A 16,882-nucleotide genomic window follows, 5' to 3' on the forward strand; every position below is an offset into this window, starting at 1 on the left:
AGTGTAGTAGTGGATGCACATCCAAATCAGTGGAGTAGAACTGGGAGTCCAGAGATAACCCTGTGTATTGACGGTCAACTGATTTTTGACAAGGGTACCAGGGCCGTTCAAGGGGAAGAGAACGGTCTCTTCAGCAAACAGTGCTGGACAACTGGAGAGCCACACACAGAGAACAGAAGTGGATCTTACCTCACACCGTATACAAAAAGTAACTCCAAAGCAGATCAAAGACCTACGCGTAAGAGCCAAGACCGTGAAGCCCTGAGAAGAACACACAGGGGGTGTCTCCAGGGCTTCAGATTTGACAACAGCTGTCATGTGAACTGGCAACCGTGTGCGCGATGGAGTGGACGTGGTGTGCATCTTAGATGAGACACCGAAACCACGAATCACAGAAGTAACAACAGATACGCTGAACTTTGACTCCACGGAAAGTATCTGTGTTTCAAAGACATCATCAAGACCGCGAAAAGACAGCCCACAGGGTGGGAGAACCTACTTGAAAATCATGTATCTGAAGAGGCGCCCGCATCCAGACTGTGTGAAGAATGCTTTCAAACACAGGCAGTAAAAGGACAAGTGACTCCGTTTGAAAGGGCAAATGATCAGAAACGGGCATTTCTTTCCAGAAGACACACCGATGGCCAACAAGCACACGAAACGAGGCTCGACGTCGTCAGTCACCAGGGAAACGCAAGTCAAAACCACAAGGAGGCGCCCCTTCACGCCCACCAGGACAGCCAGGATCACAAAGTCCCAGGGCAGCCTGGCCCCTCACACTGCTGGTGCGGGTACAGAAACTGGGGCGGCCGCTTTCCACAGACCAGCACCTTCTCAGAGGGGTAAGCCCTCCCCCTGTGGCCCGGCATTTCCATTCCTAGTTACGTACCCGAGGGACACGAACTCTGCGTTGACACACAGACTGTGCATGCCAATGTTTACAACAGCATAACCGTAATAGCCAAAAGGTAGAAATAACCCAAAAGTCCGTTATGGATGGATTTTAAAATTGTGCTGCGCCCACACATTGGAACATGATTCAGTTGTAAAGGGGACACAGATGAACTTTGAAAACATGACGTTTTTTATTATTTTTTTTAATGTTTGCTCATTTTTGAAAGAGAGACAGAGTATAAGTGGGGGCGGAGAGAGAGGGAGACACAGAATCGGAAGCAGGCTCCAGGCTCCGAGCTGTCAGCACAGAGCCCGACGCGGGGCTGGAACCCACAAACGGTGAGATCATGACTGAGCCGAAGCCGGACGCTCAAACGACTGAGTCTCCCAGGCGCCCCTGAAAACATTATGCTTAAGTGCAGGAAGCTGATCCCCAAAAACCAAGTTTCCATTTATATGCAACATCCGGAGCAGGCAAATCACAGAAACAGAAAATAGATGAGTGACTGCTGAGAGCGGCAAACACGGGGCGAGAGGGGGTGATTAGCTAAAGAAACATGAGGGGAGATTCTTTCTGAGGTGATAAAATGTTCTAAAATTGACTGTGGTCAAAACCACTAAATTGTACATTTTATTTATTTTTTATGTCTTTTGAGACAGACTTAGACAGAGAGAGAGAGAGAGAGAACGCGTGCACACCAGTGGGGGAGGGGCAGAGAGACAGGGAGAGAGAATCTTAAACAGACTCTATGCTCAGCGTGGAGCCCAATGCAGGGCTCGATCCCATGACCCTGGGATCCTCATCTGAGTCAAAATCAAGAGTCAGGCTTAAGAGACTGAGCCACCCAGGTGCACCTTAATTGTACCCTTTAAATGGGAAATTAAAAAAAAATTTTTTTAATGTTTATTTATTTTTGAGAGAGAGACAGAGAAAGACAGACTGTGAACAGGGGAGGGGCAGAGAGAGAGAGGGAGACACGGCATCCGAAGCAGGCTCCAGGCTCCGAGCTGTCAGCACAGAGCCCGATGCGGGGCTCGAACCCATGAACTGTGAGATCAAGACCTGAGCCAAAGTCGGATGCTTAATTGACCGAGCCCCCCAGGTGCCCCTAAATGGGTAAATTTTAAGGTACGTGAATTATCTCAATAAAGCTGTCATAAAGAAGTCCTGTGGTTTTATCAGAGCAGAAGAAGAAAAATCAACATTCCATGGAGAATCAGTCTTCAGGCTTTTGGTTTTTTGAGGAAACTGCGTTTCCTCGAGGACGTTGCTGGGACTCGAGTCCCAGCTGAGTGCGAGAGCCATTGGTGCTGCACACGTGCCCTCGTCTTCCTCCCACCTGCTGCTCCCCAGGACTTAGTGTCCACAAGCTGTAGGAGGCAAGGTGTCACAGGGGCCCCTACTCCGCATCTCCAGGCCACACAGGCCAGATCACAGGCTGGGTCCTACCTGGGGTGAGGTGAGCCAGCCCGCCCCACCCCAGCTCTGCCTGGGCTGTTCTGAAGCTGCCCTTGGTCCCCCGCGGAGCATACACACTGGGTTCCTCATCGAAGGTAATTTCCAGAAGTTACATTTTCTTGAAGAGAAAAAGCAGCCTTCAAAAGGATGGCTTTTTATTTTATTTTATTTATTTTATTTTTTTTCAACGTTTATTTATTTTTGGGACAGAGAGAGACAGAGCATGAACGGGGGAGGGGCAGAGAGAGAGGGAGACACAGAATCGGAAACGGGCTCCGGGCTCCGAGCCGTCAGCCCGGAGCCCGACGCGGGGCTCGAACTCACGGACCGCGAGATCGTGACCTGGCTGAAGTCGGACGCTTAACCGACTGCGCCACCCAGGCGCCCCAAGGATGGCTTTTTTAAATGGCTTCATTGGGCGTGCCTGGGTGGCTCAGTCGGTTGAGTGTCCGACTTCAGCTCAGGTCATGATCTCACAGTTTGTGGGTTCAAGCCCCGTGTGGGGCTCTGTGCTGGCAGATCAGAGCCTGGAGCCTGCTTCGGATTCTGTGTCTCCCTCTCTCTCTCTCTGCCCCTCCCCCCACTCGCACTCTGTCTCTCTCTCTCAAAGATGAATAAAAACATTAAAAAAATAAAATGGTTTTATTATTTTCTGAACATTCCAGAATACTCCTACTTTTTAAACGCCACAGTCCTGCGTATTAAATTTCCTCAAAACTTATGTCATTAAGCTGGATATCCGAAATCTCAGCCGATCTCACTTCTCCACCCTGGTCTGAGCCATACCTGTGCTGCTCTGGCTCGAGATACCAGTGGCCCAATACGTCCCTCTGCTTTTCCTCCCCCCCACCCCCATCTTTCTCAGCACAGCAGCCAGAGCATCTCCTAAATTCGGGGCAGACCACCTTCACCGCATTCTGTCTGGAGTTCTCCCAGTGGCCTCGAGGATGTACACAGTCAGCCCCACAGTCCCCTCCTCTCCACCAACCCACCCCCCGCAAGTGCCCCAGCTCCAGGGTATGGATTACAAGCATTTGCTGTGCTCCCCCAACTCAGGTCTTGCACCCTGAGGTGTCCTTGCCTGCTCTGAAATTAACACCCTTACCCCAACCACCACCCACATGCCTTCTCCCTCTTTCTTTTACTCAGTGTTTCTCCCTACTACCCACACATTCAACTGGCTTCCATACTGTCATCCATTAGAGCATAAGCCCCTTGAGGAGGGGGGGGCTTGTCTGCTTGGATCATCGCTGTAGCCCCAGCACCCTCAGCGCTTGCAAACCAAACTTTCCAGGACCCTTGGACTGAGGCACCTGCTTCTATGCTCAGGATATGTGGTTTAGTATCTCTCCCTTTTGGCCCTTGAGAGCCCAGGTTTTGTCATCCAGTGTGGTTTTGCTCTGAACACATATTTTTTTTGTGTTAGTTTGTGGTATACACTCTTCAAAGTGACAGGACAAGAAAAAAACTCCTGCTGGGGCACCTCGGTGGCTCAGTCGGTTAAATACCTGACTTCGACTCAGGTCGTGCATGATCTCGCAGTTCGTGAGTTCGAGCCCCGCGTCGGGCTCTGTGCTGATGGCTCAGAGCCTGGAGCCTCCTTCAGATTCTGTCTCCTTCTCTCTCTGCCCCTCCCCCACTCATGCTCTGTCTCTCTCTGCGATAAATTAAAAAACATAAAAAATTAAAACAAACAAACAAAAAAGAACAGAAGGCCTGCAAGAGACCCACGGCCCCCCAGAGGCCAAGGAAACTCCAGAACATCAGCTCTGTTGGAGTATTTGTGGCGGTCTCACCGTGGGCTGGGCCAGGTCCTGGGCCAACAGCAAGACAGGGATTAAGCAGGTAAGAATCCATTTGTACCTGCTCTTGTAACCCAAGCTTGTTGTAAAAATCAAAGTCATGCACATGGAGACGAAGGAAGAGATAATTCTCCTCCACCCCAGCTCTGCCTGAAGTCCTCTTCCCTGGTGATACACTGTTACCAAACAGCTGTCAGGCTTTCTAGACCTTGTTCAAAGGACTTCACAAGATACCCATTTCCATATAGTTAAAAAACTGCAACACCGAGCATGGCTTTTATATGTTCTGCATCATGTTTCCCCAATAATCTTCCCCTTGTTGGTACACGGGGTCCACTCCATTTATTCTACTGGCTGTAGAGAAGGAAGTGCATTTATTTAATCTGCCCCCACCACTGAGAACATTTCACTTTCTGTGCTGTTGAAAACAATGGTATAGCAACAAAAAGGAGAAGATAAAACTGTTAAAGATACCATTTTTTAAAGAAAGGTACCATTTACGATGGTAGCAGAACATCAAATATCTAAGGATAAATTGAGTAGAAATTGTCCCAAACTGGTACAAAGAAAACCACAAAACAGAATTGAGAAATATTTTAAAGGTCTAAATAACTGGAGGGATATGCTCTGTGGGCTTAAAAACATAATAAAGTAGAGGTAAATTTTCCCAAAATTTATCTGTAGATTAAACACAATAAACATATCAGCAGGTTTAGTGTTGTGGAAAAGAACAAGCTGAACCTAAAAGTTATATGGGCAGGCAGATGTCCACGCATGGTCAAGGTAATCTTGAAGAAAGACGAAACTGGAAAACTTAGACCACAAACTATCTAGACTTACTTTAAACTGGAGAGTACTACTGATGCAAGGATGGCTCAAAAGTCCAAGCAAATGGAACACAGGGTCCCGAGACAGACCCACACGTGACCAGGTGGGGCTGGGCCAACAAGTGGCTAAGCCTCCTGTACAGAATTTTAACCCCTGTCTCACACCATACAGAAAAATCAAGTCCAGATGGATCTGTGGCTGAATGTAGCAGATAAAGTTTCCAGAGGGAAACACAGGAGAGTATGTTTATAAATATGCCAGGCAAAGATATATTAAATAGGACACAAAAAGCTTCAATCATAAGTTGTTAAGTTGGACCACCTTACAATTAAGTAATTCTGTTCTTCAAAACAGTAACTTCAGCAGCATGAAAACACAAGCCTTAGAGTGGGAGAAGGTATTTGCTAGGCAGATACCTGACAGAGAACTCATCTCAGAATATAAAGAAGTCCCACATATCAATAAGAAAAAACAGAGAGCTTAAAAAAAAATGGACAAAAGACTTGAACAGGAAATTCACAGAAATAATCAATAAACACAAAAAAGATCCTAAAGTTCACTTATCACCAGGGATATGAAAAATAAACCACAAAGAGGAATGACTACCCTCTACCGGAATGGGCTAATTATGATAAATCAGGTAATACCAGGTTTTGGCAAATACAGAAACCAAGAGGAACTCTCACACACTGCTGGTGTGAGTATAAATCGGTACCACTATTTTAGTCAATTCTTTGGTAGAACCTAGTAAAGCTGCACATTATGACTCCGCAATCCCAGTGCCAGCTGCACACCCCACAGCAATGTGCACATGTATACTGAGTCACATGAAAAAACATGCTAATAACAGCACTGGGTTCTACTAGCTTCATTGAAGCATAACTGACATACAGAAAACTGCATATTTAATGTACAGAACTTGACAAGTTTGGACATATACACACACCCAATACACCACCACCTCAATCAAGGTAACAGACATATCTTTCACTTTGCAAAGTTTCCATGAGCAGCACTGTTTTTTTTTTAAGTTTATTAATTTATTTTGAGAGACAGAGAAAGAGAGCACGGGAGGGGCAGAGAAAGAGGGAGAGAGAGACTCCCAAGCAGGCTCAGCCTTGTCATTGCAGAGCCCGACGCGGGGCTCAAACTCATGAACTGTGAGATCATACCCTTCGCTGAAATCAAGAGTTGGATGCTTACTCGAGCCACCCAGGCACCCCCGCAGCACTATTTTTAATATCCCCCAAATGGACACATGTCCATCAATAGTAAAATGAAAAAATAAAATTGTGGCATATTCATATAATATAAATATTCTATACAACAATGAAAACAGGTCTCTTATTACTACACGCACTCACATGGATGAACCCTTCCTAACGCAACGTTGACTGCGAGAAGCCAGACATAAAAAGGGAACACACTATGTGATTTCCATTTACATAAAGGTCAAAAATAGGCAAAATGAATCAGTGCGAAAGGTCCAAGTTGAGGTACCCTTGGGTGGGGTAGTGGCGACTAGGAGAAGGTAGGAGGGATCCTGGTATGTTCGTTCACTTTGTAAAAACCCACAGATCCCCATGCTTATGATTCTTGAACGTCTTAGTGCCAGTATTTTCCTTCAACAAAAGTTTACACTGAGAGATGCTACAAAGAACATCCTTGTAACTCATATGTTTGTGCATAAATCAGTATTTTTGTAAGGAATTGCTCCTGAAGTAGAATGGTTAGTTCACTTTTTAAACATGAACTTTAAATTTGGATTAGGTATTTCCAAATGGTCTCATTTACCCACATAACATGTAAGAGAGTATGTCTTTTTTTCTTTTTTTTATGTTTTGACAGTTACTTTTGTATATGTGTGTGTGTGTGTGTGTGTGTGTGTATGTATATATGTATGTGTATATATATGTGTGTGTGTGTATATATATATATATATATATATATATATATATATAATTTATTGTCAAATTGGTTTCCATGCAATGCCCAGTGCCCTCCTCAATGCCTATCACCTACTTTCCCCACTCCCCCACTCCCCCACCCTCCATCAACTCTCAGTTTGATCTCAGTATTTAAGAGCCTCCTATGGTTTGCCTCCTTCCCTCTCTGAAACGTTTTTCCCCCCTTCCCCTCCCCCATCATCTTCTGTTAAGTTTCTCAGGATCCACATAAGAGTGAAAACATATGGCATCTGTCTTTCTCTGCCTGATTTACTTCACTTAGCCTAATACCCTCCAGGTCCCTCCACGTTGCTACAGATGGCCAGATTTCATTCTTTCTCATCACCAAGTAGTATTCCATTGTATATATAAACCACATCTTCTTTATCCATTTGTCAGTTGATGGACATTTAGGCTCTTTCCATAATTTGGCTATGGTTGAAAGTGCCACTATAAACATGGGGGTACAAGTGCCCCTATGCATCAGTCCTCCCGTATCCCTTGGGTACATTCCTAGCAGTGCTATTGCTGGGTCATAGGGTAGGTCTATTTTTAACTTTTTGAGGAACCTCCACACTGTTTTCCAGAGCGGCTGCACCAGTGTGCATTCCCACCAAGAGTGCAAGAGGGTCCCCATTTCTCCACATCCTCTCCAGCATCTAGAGTCTCCTGATTTGTTCATTTTGGCCCCTCTGACTGGCGTGAGGTGATATCTGAGTGTGGTTTTGATTTGTATTTCCCTGATAAGGAGTGACGTTGAACATCTTTTCACGTGCCTGTTGGCCATCTGGATGTCTTCTTTAGAGAAGTGTCTATTCATGTTTTCTATCCATTTCTTCACTGGATTATCTGTTTTTCGGGTGTGCAGTTTGGTGAGTTCTTTATAGATTTTGGATACTAGCCCTTTGTCTGATATGTCATTTGCAAATATCTTTTACTATTCCATCGGTTGCCTCTTAGTTTTGTTGATTGTTTCCTTTGCAGTGCAGAAGCTTTTTATCTTCATGAGGTCCCAATAATTCATTTTGGCTTTTAATTCCCTTGCCTTTGGAGACGTGTCAAGTAAGAAATTGCTGCGGCTGAGGTCAGAGAGGTTTTTTCCTACTTTCTCCTCTAGGGTTTTGATGGTTTCCTGTCTCACATTCAGGTCCTTTATCCTTTATTTTGAGTTTATTTTTGTGAATGGTGTAAGAAAGTGGTCTAGTTTCATTCTTCTGCATGTTGCTGTCCAGTTCTCCCAGAACCATTTGTTAAAGAGACTGTCTTTTTTCCATTGGATATTCTTTCCTGCTTTGTCAAAGGTTAGTTGGCCATACATTTGTGGGTCCAATTCTGGAGTCTCTATTCTATTCCATTGGTCTATGTGTCTGTTTGAGAGTATCTGTTTTTGAAAGTCCTGGCTAGAGCAATCAGGTAAGAAAAATAAATAAAAGTCATCAGAATTGGAAAGAAGCAACATTGTCTCTATTTGTGGATGACACAATTTTACAGAAACAGAATCCTAAGTTCCACCAAAATACTATTAAATCCCATCAATGAATTCAGTAAAATTGCAAGATACAAAATCAATACACAAAACCATTACTGTTTCTATACACTAACAAAAATTATCTGAAAAAGAAATAAAGACAATAATCCTATTTACAAAAGCATCAAAACCAATAAAATACTTAGGAATAATTTTAACTGAGGAGGTCAGAGATCTCGGCACTGAAAACGATAAGATATTGATGAAAGAAACTGGAGACACAAATAACTGGGAAGATACCCTATGTGCATGGATTGGAAGAATTGGTATTATTAAAATGTCCACATACTACCCTCAAAGCCATCTATAGACCCCATGCAATCCCTATCAAAATCCCAGAGAACGAACAGTCCAACAATTTGTATGGAAGCACGAAACACACTGAGAAGCCAAAGCAACCCTGAGAAAGAACAAAGCCGGAGGCATCACCCACCCTGATTTCAAGCTGTTACAAAACTCGAGTAATGAGAACACTATAGGACTGGCATAAAAACAGACATGCAGACCCATTAAACAGAACTCAGAGTCCAGAAGTAACCCACACGCATACCATTGGCTAATACTTGACAAGGAAGTCAACAATATTCAATGGAGAAAATATAGTCTTTTCAAAATTAGAAATTCACATGTAAAGAAGTCAACCTACAGCTTATACCACTCACAAAAATTAACTCAAAGTGTTTGACTAAAGACTTAATTTGAAACCACAAAACTCTCAGAAGAAAACAGAGGGGAGAGAAGCATTTTGGCTTTGACAATAATTCTTTTTTTTGGATAGGACACCTAAAATGCAAATAAAAAAAAATAAACAAGGGGGCCCACATTTAGCTAATAAGCTTCTGCACAGAAGAAAAAAAATCCATCAATGAAGTGACAAGGTAACCTATAGAATGGGAGAAAACACTTGTAAACCACCCATCTGATAAGGCTCAATTTAAACAAATGTAAGCAATACATAAAACTCGATAGCAAAAAAAAAAAAAAAAATCAATTAAAAAGGGCAAAAGTCCTACACAGACATTTTCCCCAGATATTCAAATGGCCAACAGGTATATGAAAAGGTGCTCAACATCACTAATGATTGGGGAAATGCACACCCAAACCACAATGAGAGGTCATCTCTTGCCTTGAAGGATTCATCATGGAAGACAAGAGGCCAACGTTGGTGAGAACGTGGAGAATGAGAACCGCTGTGCACAGTTGTGGGAATGCACACTGGTGCAGCTTCTAAGGAAAACAGTATGGAGATTCCTCAAAGAATTAAAAATAGAACTACCATATGATCTACTATGTTCACTTCTGGGTCTACATCCAAAGGAAATGATGTCACCTTCCCAAGGGGTATGTGCACCCCTGTGTTTACTGCAGCATATTTACAATAGTCACATCATGGAAACAATCTACGTGTCCAACAATGAATGAAGAAAATGTGATATATATATACATAATATACATACACACGCACACATACAATGGGATACTATTCTGCCATAAAAAATGAAGGATTTGTGACAACGTGGATGAACCTTGAGGGAATTATGCTAAGTGAAATAAATGAGACAGAAAAAAGACAAATACTGTGTGACCTCACTTCTAGGTGGAATCTAAAAAACTAAACTCATAGAAACAGACCAGATGAGGTTGCCAGACATGGGGGTGGGGTTGGAGGGTCTGGGTTACAATCTTTCAATTTGTAACTTGTAAGAAATGAGTTCTAGTAATACTGCTTCATATACTTGAAAGTCGCTAAGAAAGAAGATCTTAAAAGTTCTTATTACAAGGAAAAAGTATGTTTTATAACTGTGAGGTGATGGACATTAGTGAACTTGACTGTGGTGATCATTTCACAATTGATACATGTATCCAATCATCATGGACACCTCAAACTGATACAATGTTACATGTCAATTATATCTCAGTGTAACTGGAAAGTAATTTAAAAATCTTTTGCTGCCTATCTTTACTCACAATAGTTCACTGCTTCATTTAAAAATAGTTGTCATAAAAGGATAAATACTTCATGATTCTAATCTGAGGTCCCCACAGCAGTCAAATTCACAGACACAGAAAGCAGAAAGGTAGCTGTCAGGGGCTGGGGTGGGGGGAGGGGACAGGCAGCTAGGGTTTCATGCGCCAGAGTTCCAGTTGCGCAAGATGGGGAAGTTTTGAAGATGATGGCATCGAAAGGTACAAAGCAGACGTGCTCAACTATGCTGACCTGTACTCTTAGAAATAGTGAAAATGACAAATGTTGTTTATTTCAGCACAATTTTTAAAAAATTTTTAAAAATTACTTATTGAGTGGCTACTAGATATCAGGCAGTGTGCTACGTGCTGGGGACAAAGCTGTGACTCAAAGGACAAACATTTACTGCTCTTGAGAGACTTACATTGTGGCAAGGCTGCTGTTAGTCAAACTTTTTGCTAATCTAGAGCAGAAACAAATGACATAGAAACTGAACAAACAACAGAACAGATCAACAAACCAGGAGCTGGTTCTTTGAAGAGATCAACAAAATTGATAAACCCAAAAAAGAGAGGGGGAGGGCCCATGGTGGAGGTGGGGGGGTGGGGAGGAAGGGAGGACTCAAATAAACACATTCATAAGTGAAAGAAAAGAAATAACAATCAACACCACACATATACAATTATATGAAATTATTATGAAAAATTCTATGCCAACAAACTGGACAATGTAGAGAAATGGATAAATGCCTAGAAACATATATTCTACTAAAACAGAATTAGGAAGAGATAGAAAATCGGAACGGACTGATTACCAGCAATGAAATTGAGTCAGTAATCAAAAAACTGCCAACAAGCAAAATTCCAGGACGAGACGGCTCCACAGATGAATTCTACCATTCTCAAACTACTCCAAAAAAAAAAAAAGAGGAAGAAGAATTTCCAAATTCATTCTACGAAGCCCACATTATCCTGATAACAAAACCAGATAAAGACACCACAAAAAAAGAGAACTACAGGCCAGTACCTCTGATGAACATAAAGGCAAAATTCCTCAACAAAATACCAGCAAACTGAATCCAACAATACATTAAAAACGTCATTCACCACAATCAAGTGGGATTTGTTCCCGGGGTGCAAGGGTGGTTTAATATTTGCAAATCAATGTGATACATCACATCAATGGGAGAAAGGGATAAAAACTGTATGATCATTTTAATAAATGCAGGAAAAGCAGTTGACAAGGTACAACGTTCATTTATGGCAAAAAAAGCTACAAAAAAAATTAACAAAGTAGGTTTAAAGGGAATGTACCTCAACATAGTAAAGGTTTCACGTGAAAAACTCATAGCAAACATCATACTCAATGGGGAAAAACTGAGAGCTCTTCCCTGAAGGTCAGAAACAGGACAAGGATGTCCACTGTCACCACATTTATTCAATATAACATTCGAAGTCCTAGCCACAGCAAGAAATAAAAGGCATCCAAATTGGAACGGAAGAAGTGAAGTTTTCACTGTTTGCAGATGACCCGATTCTACATGTCGAAAACCCTGAAAATGCCACCAAAAAACGACTAGAACTGATAAATGAGTTCAGGACACAAAATCAATGTGCAGAAATCTGTTGCCTTTCTATGCGCTAATAATGAAGCAGCAGAAAGAGAAATTAAGGAAGCAATCCATTTACAGCTGCACCAAAAACAATAAAATACCTAAGAATAAATGTAACCAAAGACGGGAAAGATGTGCACTCTGAAAACATAAACTGGCGATCAAAGAAGCTGAAGGCGGCACAAAGAAACAGAAAGACATCCCACGTTCAGGGACTAGAAGAACAGACGTTGTTAAAATGTCTACACTCCCCCAAGCAATCCGCAGATTTAATGCAATCCCCCCAAAAGCATCACCAGCAGTGTCCACAGCACTAGAACAAACAATCCTAAACTTTGGAGCCAAGACCCCAAGTAGCTAAGCAATCTTGAGAAAGAAAAACAAAGCTGGAGGCATCACAAGTTATATTACAAAGCCATAGTAATCAAAACAGTACAGCACTGGCATACGCACAGATCAATGCAGACTAGAAAACCCAGAGACAAACCGACAATTTTATAATCAATGAATCTTTGACAAAGGAGGCCAGAATACGCAGTGGGAAAAAGTCTCTTCAACAAATGGCGCTGGGAAAACTGGGCAGCTACATGCAAAACAATGAAACTGGACCGCTTTCTTACACCGCACACAAAAATAAATTCAAAATGAATTAAAGACCTAAATGTGAGACCTGAAACCATACAAATCCTAGAAGGGAACATAGGTGGTAATTTCTCCGACATTGGCTGTAGCAATATTTTTCTAGATCTGTCTTCTGAGGCAAGGGAAACAAAGCAAAAATAAACTATTGAGACTACGTCAAAATAAAAAGCTTCTGCACAGCACAGGCAACGATCAACAAAACTAAAGACAACCCATGGAATGGGAGACGACATTTGTAAACGACAGATAAAAGGTTAGTGTCAAAAATATATAAAGAACTTCTATAACTTAACACCCCAAAAAACAAGTAATTCAATCAAAAAAGGGGCAGAAGACATGAACAGACACTTTTCCAAAGACATCCAGATGGCCAACAGACACATGAAAAGATGCTCACCATCATTCATCATCAGGGAAATACAAATCAAAGCCACAAGGAGACCCCACCTCACACCTGTCAGAATGGCTAAAATCAAAACACAAGAAACAACAAGTGTTGGTGAGAATGTGGAGAAAAAGGAACCTTCTTGCACTGCTGATGGCGATGCAAACTGGTGCAGCCAAGTATGGAGTTTCCCCCAAAACTTAAAAATAGAACTACTGTACCATCCAGCAATCGCACTACTGGGTATTTACCCCCCAAATACAAAAACACTGATTCAAAGGGATACGTGCACCTCGGTTCATAGCAGCGTTCTCTACAACGGCCAAATTATGGAAGCGGCCTGAGTGTTCACAGACCGATGAATGAAGAAGAAAGATGTGGAGTATGTATACGTACACAGAGCGGTACTATTCGGCCCTAAAAGGAATGAAATCCCGCCTTCTGCAACAGCATGGATGGGGCTAGAGAGTATGATGCTAAAACAGGGAAAGGCAAATAGCATACGATTTCACTCACTCACGTGTGGAATTTAAGAAACGAAACAAATGGGCGAAGGGAAAAAAAGAGGGAGAGACGCAAATCAAGACACAGAGTTTTATCTACAGAGAACAAAGTGGTGGCTGCCAGAGGGGGGACTCAGAGTACGCTTGTGACGAACATGTCACCCTACTATGTCACTCCACTGCACACCTGAAGCCAACACAACGTTGCATGTTAACTACACTGGAATTAAAATGAAAACTTGAATTTTTTTTTTTTGCTGATGTCATTAGTGAGAATGCTACCTTCCTGTTTCAATCCGCATTTTATTATTTTTTTTTTAACGTTTATTTATTTTTGAGACAGAGAGAAACAGAGCATGAACGGGGGAGGGTCAGAGAGAGAGGGAGACACAGAATCTGAAACAGGCTCCAGGCTCTGAGCCATCAGCACAGACCCCGACGCGGGGCTCGAACTCACGGACCGCGAGATCGTGACCTGAGCCGAAGTCGGACGCTCAACCGACTGAGCCACCCAGGCGCCCCTTATTATTATTTTTAATGTTTATTTATTTTTGAGAGTGAGAGAGAGTGTGGGGGGGGGGCGGAGAGAGAGAGGGAGACACAGAATCCAAAAAAGGGCTCCAGGCTGCGAGCTGTCAGCACAGAGCCCGACGTGGGGCTTGAACTCACGAACTGTGAGATCATGACCTGAGCCGAAGTCGGACGCTCAACCGACTGAGCCACCCAGGCGCCCCTCAATCTGCATTTCCTTAACTCCCAGTGAGGTTTAGTGTATTTCACATATTCATGGACCATTTGTTTTCTGTGAAGCACCTGTGGTCATCTCCCCATTTTTCTACTGCGTCGTCTGTTTCTTGTTAATTTGCAGCTGCTCATTGTATTTTGTGGCTCTTACCTCTTTCTCTGTCTATACCTTGCAATGATCTTCTCCAGGTCGACAGCTTTGCTTTGGGCTTCTGTCCCCGTACCCGCCGGCCCCTGCCCCTGGTGATCTGTGCGTCAGCCTTTCCCTCACGGCTTCCACGTCTTTGCTTAGGATGATATTCTCCATCTGAAGATTTAAAAACAAAATTCTCTTACGTTGCATCCTGATACTCTGATAGTTTCATGGGTCTTTAATCTCTCTAGAGTTTAATTTTATGTTTGATATGAGGAGAAATTTATTATTTTTTTTAAATATGGGGACGAGTTATACTCAAACCACATACTGAATTATCACCGCATCCTTTCTGCTGATTTAAAGTATCATAGTGACAATTCCTTATTTTCCTTCCACTGACCTTTTTGGGTTTTCCTTCCCAGACACCATTTATTTTAATTTCTGCAGCTTTTTTTTTTTTTTTTGAAACGTATTTTTATTCCCAGAAGGGCAAACCTTCTCTGAGAACCTTTAAAAGGTTTTTTCTTGGCTATTTTTGTGCATTTACTCTTCTAAATAACTTCAGAATCAGTGTGATACTACACAGAATTTATAATTTGGAGACTACAGACTTTAAGACACTGAATCTTCCCATTCAGGAACGAAAGAAGTGTCTCCACTTCACCAGAATTTAAGAGCCACTGGGACAAGTGCCCCATAGGACAGGTGGAGAGGGCACTTTGACAACTTGGGAGTTGGCAGACCTTGCTTGGCCAGGGCCAGGGCCAGGGCCAGGGCAGGACAGAGGAGGTTTGAGGAACAGGAAGGATTCCTTCCAGAAATCCTGTTTTGGTTCACGCGCCAATTCCAAAGCAAGCAGGCCTCTGCAGAGAGCCCTGAGCACCAGCTGACGGAAGGTTCTGGAGCCACGCAGGTGAGTCCACACAGACGCTCACCACTCTCCCGTCTTCTCCGGGGGCGGCTCCCCGGGCCCACCGTGACTGCCCCGTGCACACTTGCGGGGACCTGCTCCCCGCCACCCCCTGGCAGGCGCGGAGGCCTGCTGGCTGCCCGACAGGAGACCACAGCACCTCAGGCACGTGGGTCTACTTTCAAACTGGAGGTGGTGCCTTCTGCAGGGCGTGGCGGCTGCTTCTGGCCGCTTGGGGCCGGAAGGCTGTTCATGTCGCAACACTCAGAATGCTGAGCTCAGGCAAAGGCACGGCCAAGTTCAAACAGCATATTCTGCCACGAAGGGCTGCACAGGACCTTCCCTTGTGCCGTGAAGTCACATCCGTGTGAACTGGACAGGACTCAGGGTTTGGGGTCACAAGGCCTGGTCAAAATCCAGCTCAAGACCAGAGACCTCAAGAAAAGCCTGCACTCCGACTTCTCATCTCTGAGATGGGAATGGTGTCACGGACCGCAGAAGCTGCTGCCCAGGAGGAGAAAGAGGCCACGCGAACTGCAAAGCGCTGTACTCACGTGAGGCATCAGAGGGCTCTGGGCTTTCTCTCCGGGGCCGTCGGGCAGCCCCGAGCTGCCTGTTTGACAAGGTCTGATCCATATGGGGAAACTAAGACACAGAGAAGCAAAGAAATTAAATGAAGCGTCTGTATGGGGGAACTTCTAAGCCAAAGGCAGTTTTTACGGGGGGCGCGAGCATCTCCTGGACATCAGTGAGTTTGTAACGAGGCAGCCGTGGAGCAGCGTATGGAGAGTGGGTGCTGGAAATTGTTACGAATGACTGGTCTCCGCGACGGTCGTTGGAGGAGCTCAGGGATGAGCGGCCGAGACAGGGAACGGAAATAGAAAATACAACTGGAAAAACACAAATCATTCTTGGACACCGGGAAGCTGATACCATTTTCCCTTCTCCCTCCTCTTCCTCTTCCTCTTCTTCCTCCCCCCCTCCCCTCCCCTCTCCTCCCCTCCCCCTCCCCCTCCCCCTCCTTTTTCTTCTCCCTTTTCTTCTCCTTCTCCTTCATAAAAGCTAAGGGAGAGCCTGAGAACGTGAAACCACTGAATCAGACGGTTAGGAACGGAGGAAACGGGAAGGACACTCGGTTCATGAGGCTGAGGTAGCCTGCAGGTCCGGGGACAGTTCTGGAGAGAAAGGGGGCGGCCAGGGGCCGGACCCTACGTGGCACCTGCTGTCTGCAGAGGCTCCTGCATGCAGCCTCGCTGGGGTGGGGACTGGAACCAGGCTGCGGGGAGGGCCGTGCTGACAAGCAGAGACTTTTGAAAAGAAATACAAATTGACCAGTCTATGTTCAGGTGACACCACCAGCAACAAACGGTCTACACGGAGATGTTTTCCTGGGCCTGCTTTACGGGCCAGATGGCTCATCTGACTACAGGGCTGTTTGTGCAGTGCTGACCTGCTGCATCTTCTCGGGACCGTTGGGCCCTCTGCGGCTTGAGCCAAACCTCAGGAAGAGCCCGTTGGGTCTGGCAG

The sequence above is a fragment of the Lynx canadensis genome, chromosome D2 (assembly GCF_007474595.2).
Source record: "Lynx canadensis isolate LIC74 chromosome D2, mLynCan4.pri.v2, whole genome shotgun sequence".
Taxonomy (NCBI): domain Eukaryota; kingdom Metazoa; phylum Chordata; class Mammalia; order Carnivora; family Felidae; genus Lynx; species Lynx canadensis.